The sequence below is a fragment of the Hyla sarda genome, chromosome 5 (assembly GCF_029499605.1).
Source record: "Hyla sarda isolate aHylSar1 chromosome 5, aHylSar1.hap1, whole genome shotgun sequence".
In the NCBI taxonomy this organism is placed as follows: domain Eukaryota; kingdom Metazoa; phylum Chordata; class Amphibia; order Anura; family Hylidae; genus Hyla; species Hyla sarda.
In genome coordinates this window covers 23,625,598-23,649,932 of record NC_079193.1, presented here as the reverse complement: position 1 = coordinate 23,649,932, position 24,335 = coordinate 23,625,598, and positions in this window count along the sequence as shown.

The window sequence follows — 24,335 nt, the reverse complement described above, 5'->3', positions numbered from 1 at the left end:
GTGTATGTACATATAATGCTGCGGAGTCTAATCTACACTGTGCGTTAGTATTTATTTTTTGGAGACCGCGCTTGATCGCGCCCTTACACAATATGGCGATCACCACTTCATATTCTTATTGCGCATGCGCCTACGGTCCTCTGACTGTGCGCACATGTGACCTTTTACCTGTCCTTTGATTGGTGAATGTACGCTCCTTGCTGCTTTGGGCTGCTGCGCGGCCTCACATTCTACACGCCGACTGGCGTTCGGTCTCCAGGTTTATTGTGATATTAACATCCTGGTGAGTGTTTTTTTACTGTCATGACCCTTTCCCCCTGATAATTTGCCTATGCATCACCCTTGAGTACTAATTATATACAGTATAATATTGTGCTTTTAATTGTACACTTGGCACTTTTTATCACTGTATTTGCACTATGTAGACTTGGAAATTCTTGTATTCTTCAGATACTATTCACTTTGAAATATTCTTATATTTTTATTAATTAATGTACATTTTTTTTTTACTTAATTGAATTGTTTGGCACATAAATACTACTAAATTCAGTCACTGTGTATGCTTGAGAAAGGCTGCACAGGCAGCAGAAACCTTGCATCTGTATTTTGCTGTGGAATAAAGCTACTATTTTTTTCACTATTGCTTTTGTCTGTATTTCTGGGCCCCTGACCAGGGCCAACAGACTGCTTGCACCAATTTATACCTTTTTTGGTATGCTGCTCTTTTGCTATACTTGTCTATCTATCTATCTCATATCTATCTATCTCATCTATCTCATATCTATCTATCTCCTATCTATCGCATATCTATCTATCTATCTATCTCATATCTATCTATCTATCTATCTATCTATCTATCTATCTATCTATCTCATATCTACCTATCTCATATCTATCTATCTATCCATCTCTCTATCTATCTATCTATCTATCTATCTATCTATCTCTCTCATATCTATCTATCTCATATCTATCTATCCATCTATCTATCTACCTAACTGATATTCATTGGCCTCATTTTTTATTCTATTTCTATTGTATTACTTTATTATGCTTTATATTTCTTATTGTTATTATTATGTATATTTTTTGTTTGCACATACATGGAATAATAAGGGACAATAACATATTAGAACAGTTTTTACATGAAACATAAGAAATGTAAAAAAAACATCAATGGCATTTAAATAATAATGCATTTTTATTATCTGCGGCCGTACACAGGAAATCCAATACAGGTATTATGTTCCCTGAAAAGGTCAAGAGCCGGGAGTGTGGTATTCGCTTAAATGGTGCAACTAGAGGCTGTTATGTAGTCAATACATACCGAATGACTTATTGAATACACATAGATTTATAGAGATAGATAGATATGAGATAGATAGATAGGAGATAGATAGATAGATATGAGATAGATAGATATGAGATAGATAGATAGATAGATATGAGATAGATAGATATGAGATAGATAGATGTGAGATAGATAGATAGATATAGATATGAGATAGATAGATATGAGATAGATAGATATGAGATAGATAGATATGGGATAGATCGATAGATATGAGATAGATAGATAGATAGATATGAGATAGATAGATAGATAGATATGAGATAGATAGATAGATATGAGATAGATATGAGATAGATAGATGTGAGATAGATAGATAGATATAGATATGAGATAGATAGATATAGATATGAGATAGATAGATAGATATGAGATAGATAGATATGAGATAGATAGATATGAGATAGATAGATATGGGATAGATAGATAGATAGATATGAGATAGATAGATAGATAGATAGATAGATATGAGATAGATATGAGATAGATAGATATGAGATAGCTAGATAGATATGAGATAGATAGATATGAGATAGATATGAGATAGATAGATAGATAGATATGAGATAGATAGATAAATAGATAGATAGATATGAGATAGATAGATACATAGATAGATATGAGAGAGATAGATAGATATGAGATAGATAGGTAGATAGATAAATAGATAGATATGAGATAGATATGAGATAGATAGTTAGATAGATAACAAAAAGAAGACCACACTGGATATTTGTGGGTGCAAGCTGGTCAGGCCTGGGTCAGGGGCCTCCACAGATAACCAGTGCTTGACAAAGACCATGTGAGACGGTTGAAACGTCGCGGCATCTGATGAATAAAGCCTGACACATATATTGGTGTGCTGCTTCTTTCTTTATTGAAAGAGCAAAAGGTGAGAGACTATCCGATGGCGCCTTCCTGAATGACTCAAAATTGCCGTGAGTTTAAACAAGGCAATTTTATTGGAAATAGTGCAACATAAAAGTTTCGAATCCGGACCGGATTCTTCGTCAGGCAGAATGATTCACAGAGAAAATGCGCCAAGATTTAAATGTCCGAGTCCCACAACATGGATCCCCCGCTCAGTGCTGACTCCGACTCTCACATAGACAACACTATGCTCCATACACAACTTCCGCCTACCAGCTGTCAATCAACCACAGGCAGCCTTGCCTGTACAAGTGATACCATATATACCTCATTATTACCAAAGTGCATTATATTACATGTGCAAATACAATTTAAGGTATTTACCGTCCCCATTCCTCATATTCAGTAAATACAAAGTGACTGTGCAATTAAAATGATAAATTAGACCGGATATAGGGAGCGGGACACTCACCAATCGCCTGTACATGTAAACATACGTATAAGTTATCGTGGGATATTTCCCACTGCGCAGCTGCAGGCAAAAGCCCGCGACTGCACATCGTGGGGCCGGAACTGCGTCCCACAGCCTCCGGGCACAGTAAACCAATCAGTCAGTCCATAGTGATGGCAAACACTGCGGCACTGCGCATGCAAACGTCCAGCGCACCACGGGCAGGAACTGTCAGGTCCAAACAGCGTACGAAACCCAGAGGACCTGTATCTGTCAGGATATAACGGGGAACGCGGCGCCCATCAGACGTCACAACTGCTCCTCCATTCACTGACATACCTGCTCACCGTACATTGCATATGTATATTTCTAGTGTAAAGACATCATAACAATTTGTATCACACTATGGTATTGCCACATTAACATTCACACATAGAGGTGCAGATTCCGGTCCCCTCTGATGACATCCTTAAAGGAGTAGTCCAGTGGTGACCCAGTGGTGAACAACTTATCCCCTATCCTAAGGATAGGGGATAAGTTTGAGATCGCGGGGGGTCCGACCGCTGGGGCCCCCTGCGATCTCCTGTACGGGACCCCGACAGCCCGCGGGAAGGGGGCATGTCGACCTCCGCACGAAGCGGCGGCCGACGCGCCCCCTCAATACAACTCTATGGCCTTCGGCATTCTCCGGCTCTGCCATAGAGATGTATTGAGGGGGCGTGTCAGCCGCCGCTTCGTGCGGAGGTTGACACCCGCTATCTGGCCGGAGAGCCTGGCCCCCGTACAGAGAGATCACAGGGGGCCCCAACGGTCGGACCCTCCGCGATCTCAAACTTATCCCCTATCCTTGGGATAGGGGATAAGTTTTTCACCACTGTACTACCCCTTTAATACAAAAGAACATTATATCATATTTTGGTCCTGTGTTCCCCTCCCACCCCTGTCCAAATCTGTAACAAAAACATGCAAAAATACGTATTAATAAAATGATCACAATAATACTATATGCATATATATATATATATATATATATATATATATATATATATATATACAGTGGTCCCTCAACACCTCAACATACGATGGTAATCCGTTCCAAATGGACCATCGTTTGTTGAAACCATCGCATGTTGAGGGATCCGTGCAATGTAAAGTATAGGACAGTGGTCTACAACCTGCGGACCTCCAGATGTTGCAAAACTACAACACCCAGCATGCCCGGACAGCCAACGGCTGTCCGGGCATGCTGGGAGTTGTAGTTTTGCAACATCTGGAGGTCCGCAGGTTGAAGACCACTGGTATTGGAGGTTATAGTCACGTCTGAGAGGCCATCGTATGTTGAAATGATCGTATGTCGGGGCCATCGTAGGTCGGGGGGGGGGGGGGTCACTGTATATATATATATATATATATATATATATATATATAAACATATATACACGGCTGTAAACCTGTATGAATTCACAATCTCAATATTTCTCAATTCTGAACAAAAGTCAACAGTATAGGGCTATATCTGGAGATTATTTAGTTGACATTTTATCACTAATTTTAAACTCAACATTAAGACCTCCCGATTTGAGAGAACCTAATTTAAATATCCATTGCAATTCACGTTTTTTCAGCATGGAGACCCTATCTCCTCCTCGCTATGTTTACATGTACAGGCGATTGGTGAGTGTTCCGCTCCCTATATCCGGTCTAATTTATCATTTTAATTGCACAGTCACTTTGTATTTACTGAATATGAGGAATGGGGACGGTAAATACCTTAAATTGTATTTGCACATGTAATATAATGCACTTTGGTAATAATGAGGTATATATGGTATCACTTGTACTATTTGATGATGCACTTTATGTTTTTGTATATTAATTTTGCACTAATTGATTGATGTAATAATTGGTGATGTCATTTTTTGTAGCTATTTAAGAGCCAGTGTTTGTTCTTTGCACTATGCCTGAAGATGTTGGTGTGAGACGACCGAAACGTTGCACTTTTTTTTTTTTATCTCTTGCTGAGGATGGAATAAATATCACATTTTTGCACTAAAGACACTTTTTGTCTGCTGCGTTTTTTTCTTTTTTTGTAGATAGATAGATATGAGATAGATAGATAGATAGATAGATGGATAGATATGAGATAGATAGACAGATATGAGATAGATAGATATAGATATGAAATAGATAGATAGATATGAGATAGAGAGATAGATATATAAATGAGATAGATAGATATGAGATAAATAGATAGATAGATATGAGATAGATATTAGATATATATTAGATAGATAGATATGAGATAGAGAAATAGATAGATAGATATAGATATGAGATAGATAGAAATAGATATGAGATAGATGTATGTGAGATAGATAGATATGAGATAGATAGATATGAGATAGAGAGAGATATGAGATAGAGAGAGATAGGTAGATAGATATGAGATAGATAGAAATAGATATGAGATAGATATGAGATAGATAGGTGTGAGATAGATAGATATGAGATAGATAGATATGAGATAGAGAGATAGATAGATATGAGATAGATAGATATAGAGATGAGAAAGATAGATATGAGATAGATTTTAGATAGCTATGAGATAGATAGATAGTTATGAGATAGATGTAAGATAGATAGATATGAGATAGATAGATAGATAGATAGATAGATATGAGATAGATAGATGTGAGATAGATAGATATGAGATAGATAGGAGATAGATAGATAGAAATGAGATAGATAGAAATAGATATGAAATAGATAGATGGATATAGATATGAGATAGATAGATATGAGATAGATAGATAGATAGATGGATATAGATATGAGATAAATAGATGTGAGATAGATAGATATGAGATAGATAGATAGAAGATAGATAGATAGAAATGAGATAGATAGATATAGATATGAGATAGATAGATATAGATATGAGATAGCTAGATAGAATATATCATATAAATGGATAAATGCTTCAAGCCAATAATAATAATAAACAGCTCGCTCCCCAATCCTGACGCTTTTCCTCGTTCTCCACCTATAATTTAATGGAGACTTTATATCAGACGGGGTTGGGACGTGAATGTTCATGAAGGTAAACAGACATTTTCGTATCAAAGCTTCATTGTTAACTATTTTTCTATTTCCTAAAATTACAGACAACTGAAATAACTGTTATGTGAGCAGAATTAATGGATACTGAAGGCACTTTACATCACAGTACACAGGGAGACAAGGGCTTCTTATATGGTAATTATATGTCCTGGACCCGAATCCTCAGCCCTGATTACTTCTCTGCTTTATGGAAACAAAGAAGCTTACATTCATTACACTGGAAACCACAATAACATCAGCCGAGGTTTCATGTGTGGACCGCAGTGTCATCTGATTTTCCATTATCTGTTCTATGAACCAAGGGGCTTATATATTGTGTTACTAGAACAAACTTTATGAGTGGGCAAGTGAGCTGATTCTGACTGAAGACAAGTGACAAGCCAAGGGTTAAAGCACTTTTATTGGCTCCGGTTAGTTGGTCTAACCTTTGGTGTAATAGGCCATTTGCTGCATATAAGGGGAACTCACAGAATATAGATTCATACTGCTTTCAGTGAGTTCAAAACTAGTGATTTAAAGGGGTACAATGTGTTAAACTTGTAACTAGAATAAGCGTGGACTTGGCTATGCTACCCAACCAGTTTGGGCCAAACTCAGGAGAAGAATTGAAGTATCCTCTAGGTTTTCATCAATAATCCGACTCCTGGATGTGGAAACTGGGCTCAGCTAGTAGAATGTACCAGATTGCTTTTCAAGAGTGGTCCTGGTGTTGATAACGGCTGGATTCATGTACTAGAAAACACTGGTCCAAGGCATCAAGAGGTCAAGCAAAGGCTAGTTGGCATCCGAGCATAGGTCATCGGCAGGCAGCAGACAGTAAAGTCAGGAACAGGCAAAAGGATTGTGGCAGGCAGCTCAGGTTCAGAGTCAGCTGTCCTGCTAAGGAGAGTCAGTATGATACAAGAGGGTCAGGTGGAGATGAAGTCGAGAGGTCAGAGTGAGATGTAGTCGAATGGTCAGGTGGAGATGGAATCGAGAGGTCAGGTAGAGATGGAATTGAGAGGTCAGGCATCAATGGAGTCGAGAGGTCAGGCACAGGGGTATTTCAACAACAATAATACTTATCCCCTATACTGAGGTCAGACCACCTTTGATCAGACATGTTTCCCCCAATTTCTTAAGCCAGTCTCACAGGGATCAGCTGATCACTATGAGATTTGCCTGCATGACTCACATTCTGATGCCTTAGTGAGGACTTTAAAGGGGTACTCCGGTGAAAACCTTTTTTTTTTTTTTTAAATCAACTGGTGCCAGAAAGTTAAACAGATTTGTAAATTACTTCTATTAAAAAAAAAATCTTAATCCTTCCTGTACTTATTAGCTGCTGAATACTACAGTGGAAATTCTTTTCCATTTGAAACACATAGCTCTCTGCTGACATCATGAGCACAGTGCTCTTTGCTGACATATCTGTCCATTTTAGGAACTGTCCAGTGTAAAAGGAAATCCCCATAGCAAACATATGCTGTTCTGGACAGTTCATAAAATGGACAGAGATGTCCGCAGAGAGCACTGTGCTCGTGATGTCAGCAGACAGTTCTGTGTTTCAAAAAGAAAATAATTTCCGCTGTAGTATTCAGCAGCTAATAAGTACAGGAAGGATTAAGATTTTTTAATAGAAGTAATTTACAAATCTGTTTTACTTTCTGGCACCAGTTGATTTAAAAAAAAAAAAAAAGATTTTCACCGGAGTACCCCTTTAAGTGTAGAATCTTCAATGAAAATCAGCAAGAAAGGTACCGTAATGGGGTTTTTCTTCACCCCAATGACATGCAGAATACTATGATAATAATATACATGGTATGCCTTTTTGATTCAGATTTCCAAGTGTAATTACAATAAGTTTCATTGTTTTGCAACAATGTGTGGCCATACTCTAAAACCTCCACTATGAGAAAAGACTGAACATTTAAAAGAAATCTCCATTCAGTCTACAAATTGCTTTTTATCTCAGAAGTAACCAATCATATTGTTACAATATCCCCATCATCGGCCATAATTATTTCCACAAAATCTTTACAGTTGATTTATGTTATTCGTGACATTATCTACAGATCAGATATAGGAATATGAGGATTAGGTATCTGGGATAGTTTGGTTTTTAATTGAAGTCTAAATGTGTCAATAATTCTTATTGTCATGAAAAGACAGTCCTGGCCAACAATGGAGGAAGGAGAAGAATACAACCCTACAGAGATTTCCCATAAGGCCTTCAAGGTGACAGAGGTTATGCTGATTATATGGTGTTTAGCTCCTATGAATAAAGACCAGGGGAAGCTCTGCTGATAAGATCAGGTCGCAGTGAATACATTTCTCCTCCATTATTCACAAATATTGTATCTCTGGGGACGCACTATACTGAATGGAAAAGATTAGCAAATTCATGAACCGGGTTCAAAGCACAACAAAAAGGTTTATGTCTGCTTCACCGACACTTAATATTCCAAATAGATTATTACCTGATATTATACAGCACTAAAGGCTGAAAGGACAGAACATTTTAACTTTCTGTATCCTGTTTCTGCTTAATCAATTTTTATTGAAATTTTTTGGAAGCTTTTAAGCAAAACAACATGAAATTTGGTCTTGCAGAACCAGAAATGGCCAAGAATTAATACAGGAAACAACAAGATAAAAATACTCTTTTTCTAAATAATGCAATATTGATTTGTCTCCAGAAATATATGAGAAATACAGAATGTATTATATGTTGTGGTTTTGTTAAAAAAAAAAAAAAAAGTGAGCTAAGAGCCTCAATTTTTTAACCAAGAGTGTTGCTGCAACCTTCTTTCTTTATATACCGTGATGGCCTTTGGGCTGTCCTAACTATTCTTCTGCTTAACCAGGCTTACTGTGACTGGTTTAACCAGGCTTACTGTGACTGGTTTTCTGGATTTGACCCCTGACTTGTCTATTTAACTTTTTTATGCTCTACCTCTGATGAGTTGACTGCACTATGGTCTTTGTTCTCAATTCCACCAAACCAGGCTAATTAACACTTTTCTACCATTATTTTTCTTTTTTCCACAGGACTAATTTAGATTAAGACAGAACTATGATGGCTCAAGCAACTAGATCTTCATTTGATAAAAAACGCTAACAAGGGGCCTTTTGGGGGGGGGGGGGGCATATTCATTACTGAGCTAAGGCCTAGTGTTGACCCATGAAATAGCTGTAACCACTGGCACAAGGACTGCTAGGAAGAGCCAGGTATCCAGAACATCAAAGAAGAGCCAGGTATCCAGAACATCAAAGAATTGATGGTCTGGGACTGGGAGGTAGCAGGCTTGTAATTTAACCCCTTAAGGACCCTTGACGTACGCCTACATCATGACACCCTGGTACTTAAGGACCCATGACGTAGGCGTACGTCATGGAGAATTCCGGCCCTTGCCGCGCGGGGATCGGACCGGACCGGGGTGACTGCTGATATCTATCAGCAGGCATCCCGTGCAAACGCCCAGGGGGGTCATCAGACCCCCCCATGTCGGCGATCGTGGCAAATTGCAAGTGAATTCACACTTGCGATTTGCGCGATTCCGGGTCATTACGGGTCTATGGTGACCCGGAATATAAGGGGGATTGCGGTTGTCTAAGACACCCACGATCCCCCTGAAGGGATAGGAGTGAGGTGGCAGGGGTGGCACCCCTCCTATCCCTGCTATTGTTCGCCATAAGCGATGACCAATAGCAAATCGGGGACGGGGGGTTAACTTTCGTTTTCCCCGTGCTGCCCACCCACAATTGGCGGGGCAGGACGGGGAAACAACGGGACCGGCGCCGAAGATCCACTTACCCATCCGAGCGGGCGACAGAGGCTGCGGGAGACGGAGATCGGCGGGCGGCGATGTCGTGCGGCTGGATCGTACGGAAGACGGTGAGTTACCTAGCAACATCTGGAGGGTACAGTTTGGGCATGCTGGAATATGTAGTTTTGCAACAGCTGGAGGGCTATATAGTGGTCCCTAAACTGTAGCCCTACAGATCTTGCAAAACTACAACTCCTAGCATGCCCAAACAGCTGTTTGCTGTCTGGGCATGCTGGGATTTTTAGTTTTGCAACAGCTGGAGGACCACAGTTTGGAGATCACTTTGCAGTGTTCTCTAAATTGTAGCCCTCCAGATGTTGCAAAACTGCAAATCCCAGCATGCCCAAACAGCTGTCCTGGCATGCTGGGAGTTGTAGTTGTGTACCTCCAGCTATTGCATAACTACATCTCCCAGCATGCCCTTCGGCGATCAGTACATGCTGGGAGTTGTAGTTTTGCAACAGCTGGAGGCACACTGGTTGGAAAATACTGAGTTAGGTAACAGAACATAACTGAAGGTTTTCCAACCAGTGTGCCTCCAGCTGTTGCAAAAGTACAACTCCCAGCATGCACGGTCTGTCAGTACATGCTGGGAGTTGTAGTTTTGAAACAGCTGGAGGTTTGCCCCCCCCATGTGAACGTACAGGGTACATTCACACGGGCAGGTTTACAGTAAGTTACCTGCTTCAAGTTTGGGCTGCGGCAAATTTTTCACCGCAGCGCAAACTCCTAGCGGGAAACTCACTGTAACACGCCAGTGCGAATATACCCTAAAAACACTACACTACACTAACACATAATAAAGAGTAAAACACTACATATACACCCCTTACACTGTCCCCCCCCCCCCCCCAATAAAAATTAAAAACGTATTATATGGCAGTGTTTCCAAAACGGAGCCTCCAGCTGTTGCGAAGCAACAACTCCCAGCATTTCCGGACAGCCACTGACTGTCCAGGCATGCTGGGAATTTAGCAGCAGCTGGAGGCACCCTGTTTGGGAATCACTGGCATAGAATACCCCTATGTCCACCCCTATGCGATCCCTAATTTAGTCCTCAAATGTGCATGGCGCTCTCTCACTTCGGAGCCCTATCGCATTTCAAGGAAACAGTTTAGGGCCACATATGGGGTATTTCCGCACTCGGGAGAAATTTTGGGGGGCTTTTTCTCCTTTTACCCCTTATGAAAAGGAAAAGTTGGGGGCTACACCAGCTTGTTAGTGTAAAAAAAAAATAAAAAAATTATACTAACATAATGGTGTTGCCCCATACTTTAAAGGCCTGTGGAAAATGAAAGAAGCGATCTGATTGGTTGCTATGGACAACTGCACCACTCTTCCTCTGCACAGGTTTTGATAAATCTCCCCCTATATGAGTAGAAAAGCCCCAAACCATGACCCCAACATAATTACTGGATCTTCCTTACCAGGAGTTTAGGTGAATTAGCATTACATAATATGCCGAGATATATGTTAATTTTTATACCTTTTCCAATTTGTAAACATACAGTATGTTCCTTAATGAGAGTTATTTCCGGGCTCAGGTGATGGTAATGAGCGCTGTAATTAGACGACTTCTCTCCGGGTCACCGCTGCCATAATATTCTCGTGATAATCAACTCGTGTTAATTGATGGATAGGATTCCCATAATTACTGCACAGAAACAAAGTCCACAGCATATGTTGGTCATATGTCATATAAGAATTCATTGGTTAGCAGTGATATCTAGGAGGCTTTTCTCTTCTTCTAAAATATTATTATTTATACGGTGGTCATAGGGTCCTATAGGAATCCCTGGTGATCGTGTGTGAGCTGTAGGAGAACCTGGTCGCTAGTGTTCGAATATTACATGGTGGACTGGCCATGTACCCCCCTGCCCCTTCCCAGACCTGCAGACGTTACGTTGCATTGCCGCCCTGTCAGTCACTGGCAATGTCATTGATTGGGAGATCACATCTTCAGCTCCAGTAGGCGAGGTGTCAGAGAACACCAGGGCGCCAATCCTGGAGGTTACAAGAGTGTGCAGGAACTTAGCAGAAGTTGTTTTTATTTATTTATATTTTGCTAGATAACCCCATTAAGGCTGGGTTCACACTACGGTTTGTAACTACGGTTCCCGTATACGGCTGGGAGGAGGGGCGGGTGGGGTTTAATCGCGGCGCCCGCACTCAGCCGTATTCGGGAACCGTAGTTAATGTATGTCTATGAGCCGACCGGAGTGAACCGCAGCCTCCGGCCGGCTGCTTTTTCGGCCGTATGCGGTTTCCCGACCGCAGGCAAAAACGTGGTCGACTACGTTTTTGCTTGCAGTCGGGAAACCGCATACGGCCGAAGATGCAGCCGACCGGAGGCTGCGGTTCACTCCGGTCGGCTCATAGACATACATTAACTACGGTTCTCGAATACGGCTGAGTGCGGGCGCCGCGATTAAACCCCACCCGCCCCTCCTCCCAGCCGTATACGGGAACCGTAGTTACAAACCGTAGTGTGAACCTAGCCTAAGAATGCATGTCCCAAAGTAGCTTGTTCTCTTATTAGATAGCACCCCTCCCCAAAAGGCAGGTATGTCCTTAGGTAGGTAGTCCCCACCTCATACATTCATCTGTAGAGAGGGGTAGGTGGGCGGGTAGGTACGTGAGTAGGGGGTGAGTGTTCAGGTATGCAGCTGTAGGGCTGGTGCAAGGATTTTTGCCACCCTATGCAAAAGCTAATTTTGCCTTCCCCTTGACTCTGGGGTGACACTCTACAACAAGTCCCCTTCTCATGTAAATAGCTTACTACTGGGGTGACACACTGTAACAAACCTCCTCCTCATGTAATTAGCTTACTACTGGGATGACACACTGTAAAAAAAAACTCCTCTTTATGCTGCTGGCTGAGCGAGTGGTTCGGATGCTGATTGTCTAATTGTCTTGCGGCGCTCTAGGCAGCTGACTATTTTGCCTAAAGGCAGAGCCGGCCCTGGAAGAGTGTGTCCTTATGTGCCCACTGTTTATGACAGCGGAGCAGTGGAGCATTTTGTGGGCACCTACAGTAGTTACTGGGCTGGAGCATAACTCTGGTTTACACAGAGGCAGCCAGCTGGTCAATTCAGTGGAGAGAAAGACAGCAGCGCGTTCTTTTCCCTCTTCTCTGGCGGGTCACGTTGGCACGTCACTGGTGTGTGATGTTGGTCTTCTTCCCCAGGCAGCCACTGCAGTACCACATACCACAGTTTGGCCACCCCTGTTATAAAAGCATATGCATCCATTTTTTGGTGTCCCAGTACAGGTACATTGTGTCAAGGAATTTTGGGCCCTGTCAGATTGAGACCTCCAGTGTCCTGGGGGCTCCCCTGCAGGGATTCAACCATTTCTAATGTGTATTTGCACTGTTATAACTTAATAATCTGTTATTAGGTATCTGTAGCTTTAAGTATGTTACCTAGCAACCTCATGCTTAGTCAGGGCATGTGAGAGTGGAGGACTGAGGGCTAGACTGAACTTTTGTGTTAGGTGTTATAATAGGTTATAACTTGTATGTAACTTTATTGTAAATCCTAAAGAGGATACAGACAACTCTATGATCCACAGATGCCTGGCCAATGGGCTTTAGTTTAGCCTTCCCTTATAAGGGGTGGCATTTCCTGTGTAGTGCAGGTCAGAGGTGGAGTTCAGAGGTGGAGTGCAGAAGGGTTCAGAGTTCAGGTGTGGAGAGAAGCTAAGTGGAGAGGAGTGCAGGAGTTCAGAGTGAAGAAACTCATTTCAGTTCAGAGTACAGAGTGGAGAAATATCAAGCCTTTACTTCAGCCTTGATCAGAGAATTCCTAAAGGACAATTCAATATCTTCCGGCGAAAAGCCTCAAATCTACCGACACTTCAGTAAGTGACTTTAATCTCAAGCCTTATATAGCGCAGACCTAAAACTCCTAGTCCGGCCGTAAGAGCCAAGCATATATGCTATATCAAGTCCAGGCACTGCAAGCTGTGTGGACCTCTAGAGACTGTCTGTTAACCCTTTGGGAGACTTTGGTTGAGCGCTGTGGAGATTGTACCACCTATCTTCAAGTTAGTAAAGCCTCCGATAAACTGCAACCTAGTGTGGAGTCAATTCTTTCCTTGCTAGCCTGTGGGGAGACGGAGTTCCCCGAACCTGTAGTACCCCGGGAGATACCAAGACTACAGTGGCGTCACCTGACATTAAGGGTTAATACCATCCGACCCTGAGTTCATAACTCCCCCAAGAACCAAGTAGCTAACCCCAATGTAGTGGTGGCTGCGGACCTCACCCGTGGCCACCACAATTTAAATAAATTTTTTTGTAGTTCCTAATTTTGTACCAGACATAAATAAAAAATGTTTAGTATAGTGGTCCCTCGAGTTACAATATTAATCGTTTCCAGGATGACCATTGTATGTTGAGACCATAACTCTATAGAAACCTGGTAATTGGTTCTGAAGCCACCAAAATGCCATCCAAAAATAGGAAAAAGTGAGGATTAAAGAAAAATAAGTAGATAACTAATACAGATGAAGCAAATCCTTATATATAAAAGTAAGAAAAAGCCGCTTCTTCAGGGTCCTGTACAGTACACAGTGTCCTAAAAAAGTAACATGGAGCTGCCCTCACCTGGTATCCAAAGGAGCAGCTAACCCTGGGGAGGTAAAGAGTACAGAACATGTAATACCTCCCTGTACTGTTGGGGGCGCTACCAGACAGGAATTCAATGTATACGCTTCAGTATTACAGGTGTTTTACCAGTGAATGCCCATTCTGATTGGTCAGATCTTCCAACCACTGACATGTTTCACAGATCTGGACTGTCCATAGCATTGGATGTTGAGTCTGGTTTCAAGTTACAATGGTCCAGAAAAGACATTGTAAGTTGAGGGGTCACTGTACACAGTATATGGATGACAAAAATACAGTGTGACGCAAATGTATGTTAAAGAAAGACTGTATATTCCAATTTACTAATAGGAATAACGTAATCACAATCTGAATTATTTGTTATTTACCAATAAGCTTTTAATAATCCTTTTATGAAATTTGAATTTTTATACTTAATTATTATTTTTAGCTACCATTATGCATTTGTCATTTAAGATGACTTTATTCTCTCTAGCCAGTGCTATAGTTACGGACATTGCATATTGTACACTAAAGAGTCAAATTGAAACCCTTCATTTTTTTTGACATTTTTCCTTTAATCTCCCAAGAAGCTCCAGGGGCAAAAAAACATCAAATTCCGGAAAGGTCTTTGCGAAATCTATAAAAATGCACTATATAAAGTAAACACATATCAAAACAGATGAAGCATAAAAAGGATGTGAAATGTTCTGTGGTTGCAGTAAAACAACTAAAAATGCCTGCCATAATATAGAATGAAAACAAGAAAAACGCAATTTGGCTTGACATCCTGGGAACAACTCATAAATAATTACCATTCCTGCATTAAAGGGATACCCTGCATTTATCTTCCATCCCCTGAAATAGCTTTCACTCTGTGTATTCAACTTCCATAGAGTAGAATGGGAAGCTAACCCAATTCCATCCCAAACATTGGCTTGGCTGACTCGTCTGGTGGTGACTTATCTGTAGTAGATCAAAAGGCTTGAATGTGTTGAATCAAACCTACCCGATTCTCTCTCTCAACCTCTTCCATCGGGGGAGAGTTGGGAAGCCAAAAGTCACTAGGGAACATGCTAGGGAGGAAACAATGTTGATAAAGGGGATGGACCATAGCCATAAAAAATGTGGTACAGGAATATGATTCAGAAGTTGGGTCTGTTATGAACTTACCCAGTGCTGCTGTGAGGTGCAGAACTGCGCCCCTTGCAATATTACGTCGGCCCATCTCCTCAGCTGCCCGGAGATTTCCGAACATACAACGAGGGGAGGGGGAAGGCAGAGATGGGCAGGACACAGTTCTGCACCTCCCTCAGCCCCCCGTACACAGCTCCCTCCTCGCCCCTCCCTTAGCAGGAGGATGTAGATTCTCACAGCCCAGCTCCTGGATGGAGATTTTGACAGCTGTAAAAATCTACGTCCAGGGGTCTGTGGGAGCGGGGCTGTAAAAATCTCTACCTGTGATTGTGTGACATAGCCATTGTGAAAATTTACGTCCAGGGGGCTGTGCACCTCCCTCGGCAGGAGGGATTCTCACAGCCCCGCTCCCACAGCCCCTTGAATGACATAAAATGGCATGGGGCACAGTTCACCTCACACCGCCTGTCTTTTGCTCGGCGGGCCGGCCCAGCCGATGAGGAGGTGTTAGTGTCGGGCCAATCAGCTGCAGTGCCAGCACCAATGCCTTCCAGTGGCCATATTTTTAAACTGCCCTGTATCTACTGCCTTTCTGGCCCTGTATTCCAAGTGTTTCTGACTTGACTTGACCTGACTTGCTGTGATCTGACCCTGCCTTTGCCTGCTGATTTTGTACAACGCTTTCCTGTTTATTTGACCCTTACTTGACCTGATTATGTTACTGACTCTGATTTTGTACTACTCTCCCTTCTAGGTTTTGACTTTCTGTCCCTGGTTTACCCTGTTGTCCCCTTCTGCCTAGTTAATGCTAACTTGGCATTTTTTACTTACCTGGGGCCCCATGCACTTTGCGAGTGTAGGGACCGTCACCCAGTTAGGGGCCATTGCCCAGGTAGGTAGGGACAGTTGATGTGGCGAAATTCTAATCTACACTGATCCATATCCTGGACATGACAAGGTGACAATTTTAGGAAAGTTTTTATTCATAGTCACAGGACAAAATAGTGCAAACGTATAACTACTGCATGTAAGGCTTTAACCAAAAATCAACTGCCCTTCATTCTGATTAGCAATGTCTTGTGTAAGTGCACCCTGCATATGTACTACCTAAAATCCCTGCCAGCTCTGCCATGAAACTCATTGTAAAAGTGTCTGCAAGAAAGAAGAGGTGGCATATAGATGACTGAATACAGTATGAAACGGCAAGAAAAGATGCAAAAAAGTAATTATCAAGTTGATAGAAGAACGGACAACTTTCACCCTGATAATAATGCGACTTTGGCTTTTTCCTTCGATTTCCCAATTTCCTCCGTTTTAATATGTCCTGAAAAAAAATATTAATAATCTTTTGATATAAGAGAGGAAAGCTAGAAAAAATAAGCAATGAGAACCACAAAACCCAAGGCAGACGAACTAAATGAGATATCTCCTCAAAAACATTTACATAACATATTCTACACTGGCTACAAATTGTATTTTTTTCAGAAAGGAATAGAAAAATGAATGTGACAATATTTTGTGTTAGACGACATGACATTTACTCACAAGCCATTAGCGCTAGGTGTAAAGGAATAAGAGACTAAGGGTAATGAGATGATATTAACTTGCCACTCTTAAAAGAAGGCATTTTTTTTCTTAAAGGGGTACTCTGCCTCTAGACATCTTATCCCCTATCCAAAGGATAGGGGATAAGATGTGTGATCGCAGGGGTCCCACTGCTAAGGGACCCCTGCGATCTCCCTGTTGCACCCAGCATTCTTTTAGAGTGTCGGAGACTCATGATGTCACGGGTGCGCCCCACTTGTGATGTCATGGCCACGCCCCCTCAATGCAAGCCTATGGGAGGGGGCATGGTCTTGGCATCATGAGCAAGGCATGACCGTGACATCACGAACCTCCGCCCCAAATCACTAGTCATCCGGCATGGAGGGAAGTTTGCTTTGTGCACCGGATGTCTGGGGTGCCGCAGCCAAGATCGCGGGGGTCCCCAGCGGCAGAACCCCCATGGTCAGACATCTTATCCCCTATCCTTTGGATAGGGGATAAGATGCCTAGGGGGGTGTACTCTTTTAATCCTTACTTATTACAGCTCTAAATTAGTCTGTGCTAATTTATGTTCCTAGCTGCGGAATATCGGAGCTGAAAAGTTTACTGGTATAGTCAAAAGTAGGATTTTTTGGCTTATATAGTAGCCTATTGCTTAAGCAGACTACTAAGAGCCCTTTCCATGGGTCTACATAACATAAAGGACCTGGCATCCATTCCCGACTTCTGTACAATATAAAAGTAACAGTGATATATAATTTCAGGTTTTATATTCCACATCCTACCAGATTTATCCTTTTTCTTGTGTCCCTTTTGTTTTTTGGTTCTATAGCATTTCGTAGAGGACCTGCTTGGTGACCAACGCTGAACAACGCAATTGGTTCTATCCAGGCCTAGTCATAAGGCCATAAGCCTTCCCATTAAAAAAATAGAGGGGGCACTAATGATTTTGATGGCCTGGCCACCAAGATCTTGTACCTCTGATCCAACACTTGGGGTACAAACCTTTGGATATCAAAAACCACCCCAACATGCACAGAAACCTCTTCAAAATAAGGCACAAGTGTTTTGTTTGAACTTTCCCATTTATTTCTATAGGAGAAAACCATTCATAGGTGGAACCTCAACCAAGTAGTGACATGTCACTTCTTTTTCAAGTGGACAAAAAAGGCTCAGTAGTAGTTGGTTAAAAAAAAAAAAAAAAAAAAATAAAACAATGTGACAAAATTAAGTTTTCAAAAACCACACTGATTTTGTCCGTATTGACATACCCTTAGACTTCTATGTTAAAAAAACATATATATACCATCCTGACTCTCATTCAGCTATTCACTGGTTGAATGGAAGCCTATAGATGCATTTAGTATGTACACTTAAAGGGGTTGTCCAGGAAAAAACTTTTTTTTTCATATATATATCAACTGGCTCCTGAAAGTTAAACAGATTTGTAAATTACTTCTATTAAAAAATCTTAATCCTTTCAGTACTTTTGAGCTTCTGAAGTTAAGGTTGTTCTTTTCTGTCTAAGTGCTCTCTGATGACACGTGCCTCGGGAACCGCCCAGTTTAGAAGCAAATCCCCATAGCAAACCTCTTCTAAACTGGGCGTTTCCCGAGATGCGTGTCATCAGAGAGCACTTAGACAGAAAAGAACAACCTTAAAGGGGTACTCTCGTGAAAACCTTTTTTTTTTTTTTTTTTAAATCAAATGGTGCCAGAAAGTTAAACAGATTTGTAAATCACTTCTATTAAAAAAATCTTAATCCTTCCAGTACTTATTAGGGGCTGTATACTAAAGAGAAATCCAAAAAAGAAATGCATTTCCTCTGATGTCCTGACCACAGTGCTCTCTGCTGTCCTCTGCTGTCCATTTTAGGAACTGTCCTGAGCAGCATATGTTTGCTATGAGGATTTTCTCCTGCTCTGGACAGTTCCTAAAATGGTCAGCAGAGGTCAGCAGAGAGCACTGTGGTCATGACATCAGAGGAAATGCATTTTATTTTTGGATTTCTCTTTAGTATACAGCCCCTAAAAAGTACTGGAAGGATTAAGATTTTTTAATAGAAGTGATTTACAAATCTGTTTAACTTTCTGGCACCAGTTGATTTAAAAAAAAAAAAAAAAAAAAAAGTTTTCCACGGGAGTACCCCTTTAACTTCAGAAGCTCATACGTACTGAAAGGATTAAGATTTTTTAATAGAAGTAATTTACAAATCTGTTTAACTTTCTGGAGCCAGTTAATATATAAAAAAAAGTTTTTTCCTGGAATACCCCTTTAAAGCTTATAAAGATAGTAGCTGCCATTTTTTTTTTATTACTTAGCACCCCCTCCATTAAAAGGGTTGTGTAATGGCCCACAATGGGTATGGGGTTAGTCTTTTGATGTACTGTCACTTTAAATGTATTCTAATGATTTATGTATTTGCTCCCTGGTTCTGTTGTGCTGGTCTTATGCTGTAAGGGTTACAACTCATTACCCACATTGTATACATGTAACAAGCCGCTCTACAGAGTCTCCCACAACACAGTACACAGTGGCTAAACTTGAGAGTAATGCTCTCCATAGAAAGCAATGGTAGAAAATGGAGGCACCCATGTGTTCAGACGGTGCAGGTAATCTCTTTATTCTTGGTGCTTAAAAAACAGCTCGGCAGGACGCCGGACTAGGAGCAAACAAAAGCCATGGCTGCTTTTTATGCACCAAGAATAAAGAGATTACCTGCACCGTCTGAACACATGGGTGCCTCCATTTTCTACCATTGTCTTCATTGCTATTTCTTGAGTTACATCCGGGAAGAGCACCATTGTTATGGAGCAGGATTCCGTTACACTGTGCTACCGTAGAGCTCTGTCCAGGACTTTAAGTAAGTCTACCCCAGTACCAGTGCCGACCACTGATTCTATTTTTTTGTGTCTCCATAGAAAGCAATGGGAGGACAGGTCCTAGTCTTCTAGAACTTTCCAGGCACATGTTTGACCATGTGCTCCAACGTCTATAAAAACCCTTGAGCCACTTGCTCCTTAGTTGATTTGAGTATGAGTTGAGTTAGTTCAGAGAGAGATGGAGGGGGGATAGAAAAAAAGATAGAAGGTGCATCCTTTACCTTAGCCAAGACCGGCTATCAGGATAACAAGTCACTATTAAGGGTAAGATAAGAGGGAAGATTACCAAGGACTCTTTTGCACAAGGAAGGGCTGTTTTGTTACACCTGCAGGTCTACAAGTAAAATTGTATTGCACCTTCTCCTCTCCTCCCTGCGTCTGATATCCTCCAAACAAAACACCAAGGGCATCCCCAACTTCCATCTGCTGTTCACAGTACAATGGGGCACACCCAAAAGATACCTGCTCACCAACAACATCTAGTGTAGACCGTCACGTGCAAAGATTGTGTCCGGCCTGGGAGAGAGGTATGAGGAACTTTTTACCCACTCGCAATACCAGTGACCTACATAGCAACATTAAAGGGGTATTCCACCCCTAGACATCTTATCCTCTATCCAAAGTACGCTTTTTTGGACTTTGGAATTTTTTTGCGCGTACCCCATTGACCATGCGGTTTAATTAATGATATATTTTTATAGTTCGGACATTTACGCACGCGACGATACCACATATGTTTATTTATTTATTTTTTTTACACTGTTTTATTTTTTTTATGGGAAAAGGGAGGTGATCCAAACTTTTATTAGGGAAGGGGTTAAATGACCTTTATTAACGCTTTTTTAACATTTTTTTTGCAGTGTTATAGGTCCCATAGGGACCTATAACACTGCACACACTGATCTTTTACACAGATCACAGGCGTGTATTAACACGCCTGTGATCAGTGTTATCGGCGCTTGACTGCTCCTGCCTGGATCTCAGGCACGGAGCAGTCATTTGCCGATCGGACACCGAGGAGGCAGGTAAGGGCCCTCCCAGTTTCCGGTCAGCTGTTCAGGACGCCGCGATTTCACCGCGGCGGTCCCGAACAGCCCGACTGAGCAGCCGGGTCACTTTCACTTTCGCTTTAGAAGCGGCGGTCAGCTTTGACCGCCGCTTCTAAAGGGCTAATACCGCACATCGCCGCTATCGGCGATGTGTGGTATTAGCAGCGGGTCCCGGCCGTTGATGAGCGCCGGGACCGACGCGATATGATGCGGGATCGCGGCGCGATCCCGCTTCATATCGCGGGAGCCGGCACAGGACGTAAATATACGTCCTGCGTCGTTAAGGGGTTAAGATCAGCGCTCTAATACTCTTTAAGGGTCTATTCACACATGCTGTTGATGCGCAGGATTTAAAGCTGTGTTCAGTATAGATTGAAATCAATATACAATATACAATCAAATCTGCGCAGAATTCTGTACGTGTGAATAGACCATAAATGGTCAATAAAATATGCACTATAAGCCTATAAGCAATATAAGCCTAGTACATGACAATGTAATCATTAATCTACTCTCAGAGTAATGGACTGAGTCATTCTTGCAGTTATATATAGACACATTTTCAGTCAAATCCCATTGGTAAATCCTTTTTTTTAGGGCTCACTTTGTTCCTGTTCGTGCGACAATCGCAATAATTGCATTTAATTCTGAAGGTGTCTATGACTGTCCTCCTACATATATCTATGGAAACATATTGTACATACAACCGCGAACTGTTACCTTGGTTACGTATATGTTCTCCAAGAAAGGAACGTTGATCAAATCTGCATAGAAACTGATGACTCCAGCAAATCTACATGATCCATTCTGGCCATTTATAGTTGTAATGTTACCAGGGCTGCAGGTCTACAAGTTATTATCGCAAGTTATTGCTTTTGACAGGTGCATGCGACCCCTCATTTCAGTCTCTGCATACGCTTGTAAATCTATTGAATGTAGTCACTAGAGAGGAGCGAACTTACAGTAAATTCGATTCGTCACGAACTTCTCGGCTCGGCAGTTAATGACTTATCCTGCATAAATTAGTTCAGTTTTCCGGTGCTCCAGTGGGCTGGAAAAGGTGGATACAGCCCTAGGAAAGAGTCTCCTAGGACTGTATCCACCTTTTCCAGCCCACGGGAGCACCGGAAAGCTGAACTAATTTATGCAGGAAAAGTCATCAACTGCCGAGCCGAGAAGTTAGTGACGAATCGAATTTACTGTAAGTTCGCTCATCTCTAGTAGTCACTATTGACTGGCAGTGTGGGGCGGAAGGCTTGTGGCGTCACGGTCATGCCCAGCTTGTGACGTAACGGCCACGCCTCCTCAATGCAAGTCTATGGGAGGGGGCGTGACGTCCGTCACGCCCCCTCCCGTAGACTTGCATTGAGGGGGCGTGGCCGCCCGTGACATCACGAGTGGGGCATGGTCGTGACGTCATGAGCCTCTGGCACTGCACCTGAAGCTCTAAATGAACGCCAGGTGCAGCAGGGAGATCCGTGGAACCCCCATGATCAGACATCTTATCCCCTATCCTTTGGTATCCTTTGTCTAGGGGTGGAGTACCCCTTTAAGTACCCATTGTGGGTAGGCAGCAGCATGGTTCCATGTGACTCTCTCATTGAAAGCTCAGTAACCCAGTACAGAGCCATCTCCAGGGGGGTAGGAAGCCCCAAAAATCTGGGGGGGGGGATAGCATTGAGACGTTGAAAAAAGGCGGAGCCATATAAGGGGAGGGACTAAAAGGGGAGGGACTAAAATTGGAGGGATTAAAGGGGGCGGGTCAATACAGGCTCCTCATCACATATACCTTCAGGAAGCAGTGAATTCAAGGGATAGGGATCTGTCAGGACTGTGGGAGGTCAGGACGAGGGGTTAGTGTAGGCACTATTGACATCATTTTCATATACCCGGTATATTGTTATATAATTGCACAAATCTAACAGCAGCCATAGGAAAGCTGAGTGAAAAATACTATTGCAGCCATATTTTTTCCACCCAGCTTTCCTAGGCTTCAAAACAGCCAAGTTTGCCTACATATGCGGTAACACCTAAAATATAATTGCTCAAATCTAAAAGCAGCCATAGGAAATATTATTGCAGCCATATTTTTTTCACCCAGCTTTCCTAGACTGTCTTGAGAACAGCAAAGTTTGCCTAAATATGTGGTAATATATATTTAGGCAATGTTTGCTGTATTGAAGTCTAGAAAAGCTGGGTGAAAAAAATATGGCTGCAATTATATTTCTCACAGGAATCCTACTAGGAAAGCTGAGTGATTCCTGTGAGATATATAATTGCAGCCATATTTTTTCCACCCAGCTTTCCTTGACTTCAATACAGCAAACATTGCCTAAATATATATTACCACATATTTAGGCAAACTTTGCTGTTCCGAAGACAGTCTAGGAAAGCTGGGTGAAAAAAATATGGCTGCAATTATATTTCTCATAGGAATAGATTAAGCAGGAGCTACCTTGCAGGCGACCGTCTTGGTGAAGGGCTCTTTTCCAACTGCGACACAGCTCTTCTTTGGCGGGCAAATAGAGCTACGCTGCAGTACGTAACTGCGCACAGGCACGTCGCCTCACTCATCCCCCAGAATTCATTACTTTCTTAAAGGGGTAGTCCAGTGGTGAAAAACTTATCCCCTATCCTAAGGATAGGGGATAAGTTTGAGATCACGGGGGGTCCGACCGCTGGGGCCCCCTGCGATCTCTCTGTACGGGGCCCCGGCTCTCCGCCTAGATAGCGGGTGTCGACTCCCGCACGAAGCCACGGCCGACACGCCCCCTCAATACATCTCAATGGCAGAGCCGGAGATTGCCAAAGGCAGCGCTTCGGCTCTGCCATAGAGTTGTATTGAGGGGGCGTGTCGGCCGCCGCTTCGTGCGGAGGTCGACACGCCCCTTCCCGCGGGCTGTCGGGGCTCCGTACAGGAGATCGCAGGGGGCCCCAGTGGTCGGACCCCCGCGATCTGCAACTTATCCCCTATTATTAGGATAGGGGATAAGTTGCTCACCACTGAGTCACCACTGGACTACTCCTTTAAAGGGAAAGTAATAAATTAATACGTGCAGGCCGCAGGAATCAGCGGGGCCTGCCGAAGAATACAGGTAGTAGTATTTAAAATTTTCTTACCGGACTGACACAAACACAGTAGTAGAAGTAGCGGCGGCGGGCAGCGAGCGGGGGGGGGGGGGGGGGGGGGGATGAAGCCATTATCGGTCCCCCAGCCTTAATTCTTGGTGGGGATCCATCCCCCCCGGTTCCTACGCCCCTGGCCATCTCCCTTACCCAAGCTGCACACTAAATTAAAGAACATGGTTGCACCTGTTCATAATGCCCGAACAGTCATGGACCTGCTGTGTTACCTTACTGTATTTACATAAGGTCAAACTTGAGAATGGAGTCTAAGTTTTCAGCCCTCATCACACTCCAGGATGCAAAAGATAGATACAGTAGATAGATAGATACCAGAGGATACCAGGTTGCTGGCCAAGATTGGACCCAGCATTGGTAGTGGCAGGCCA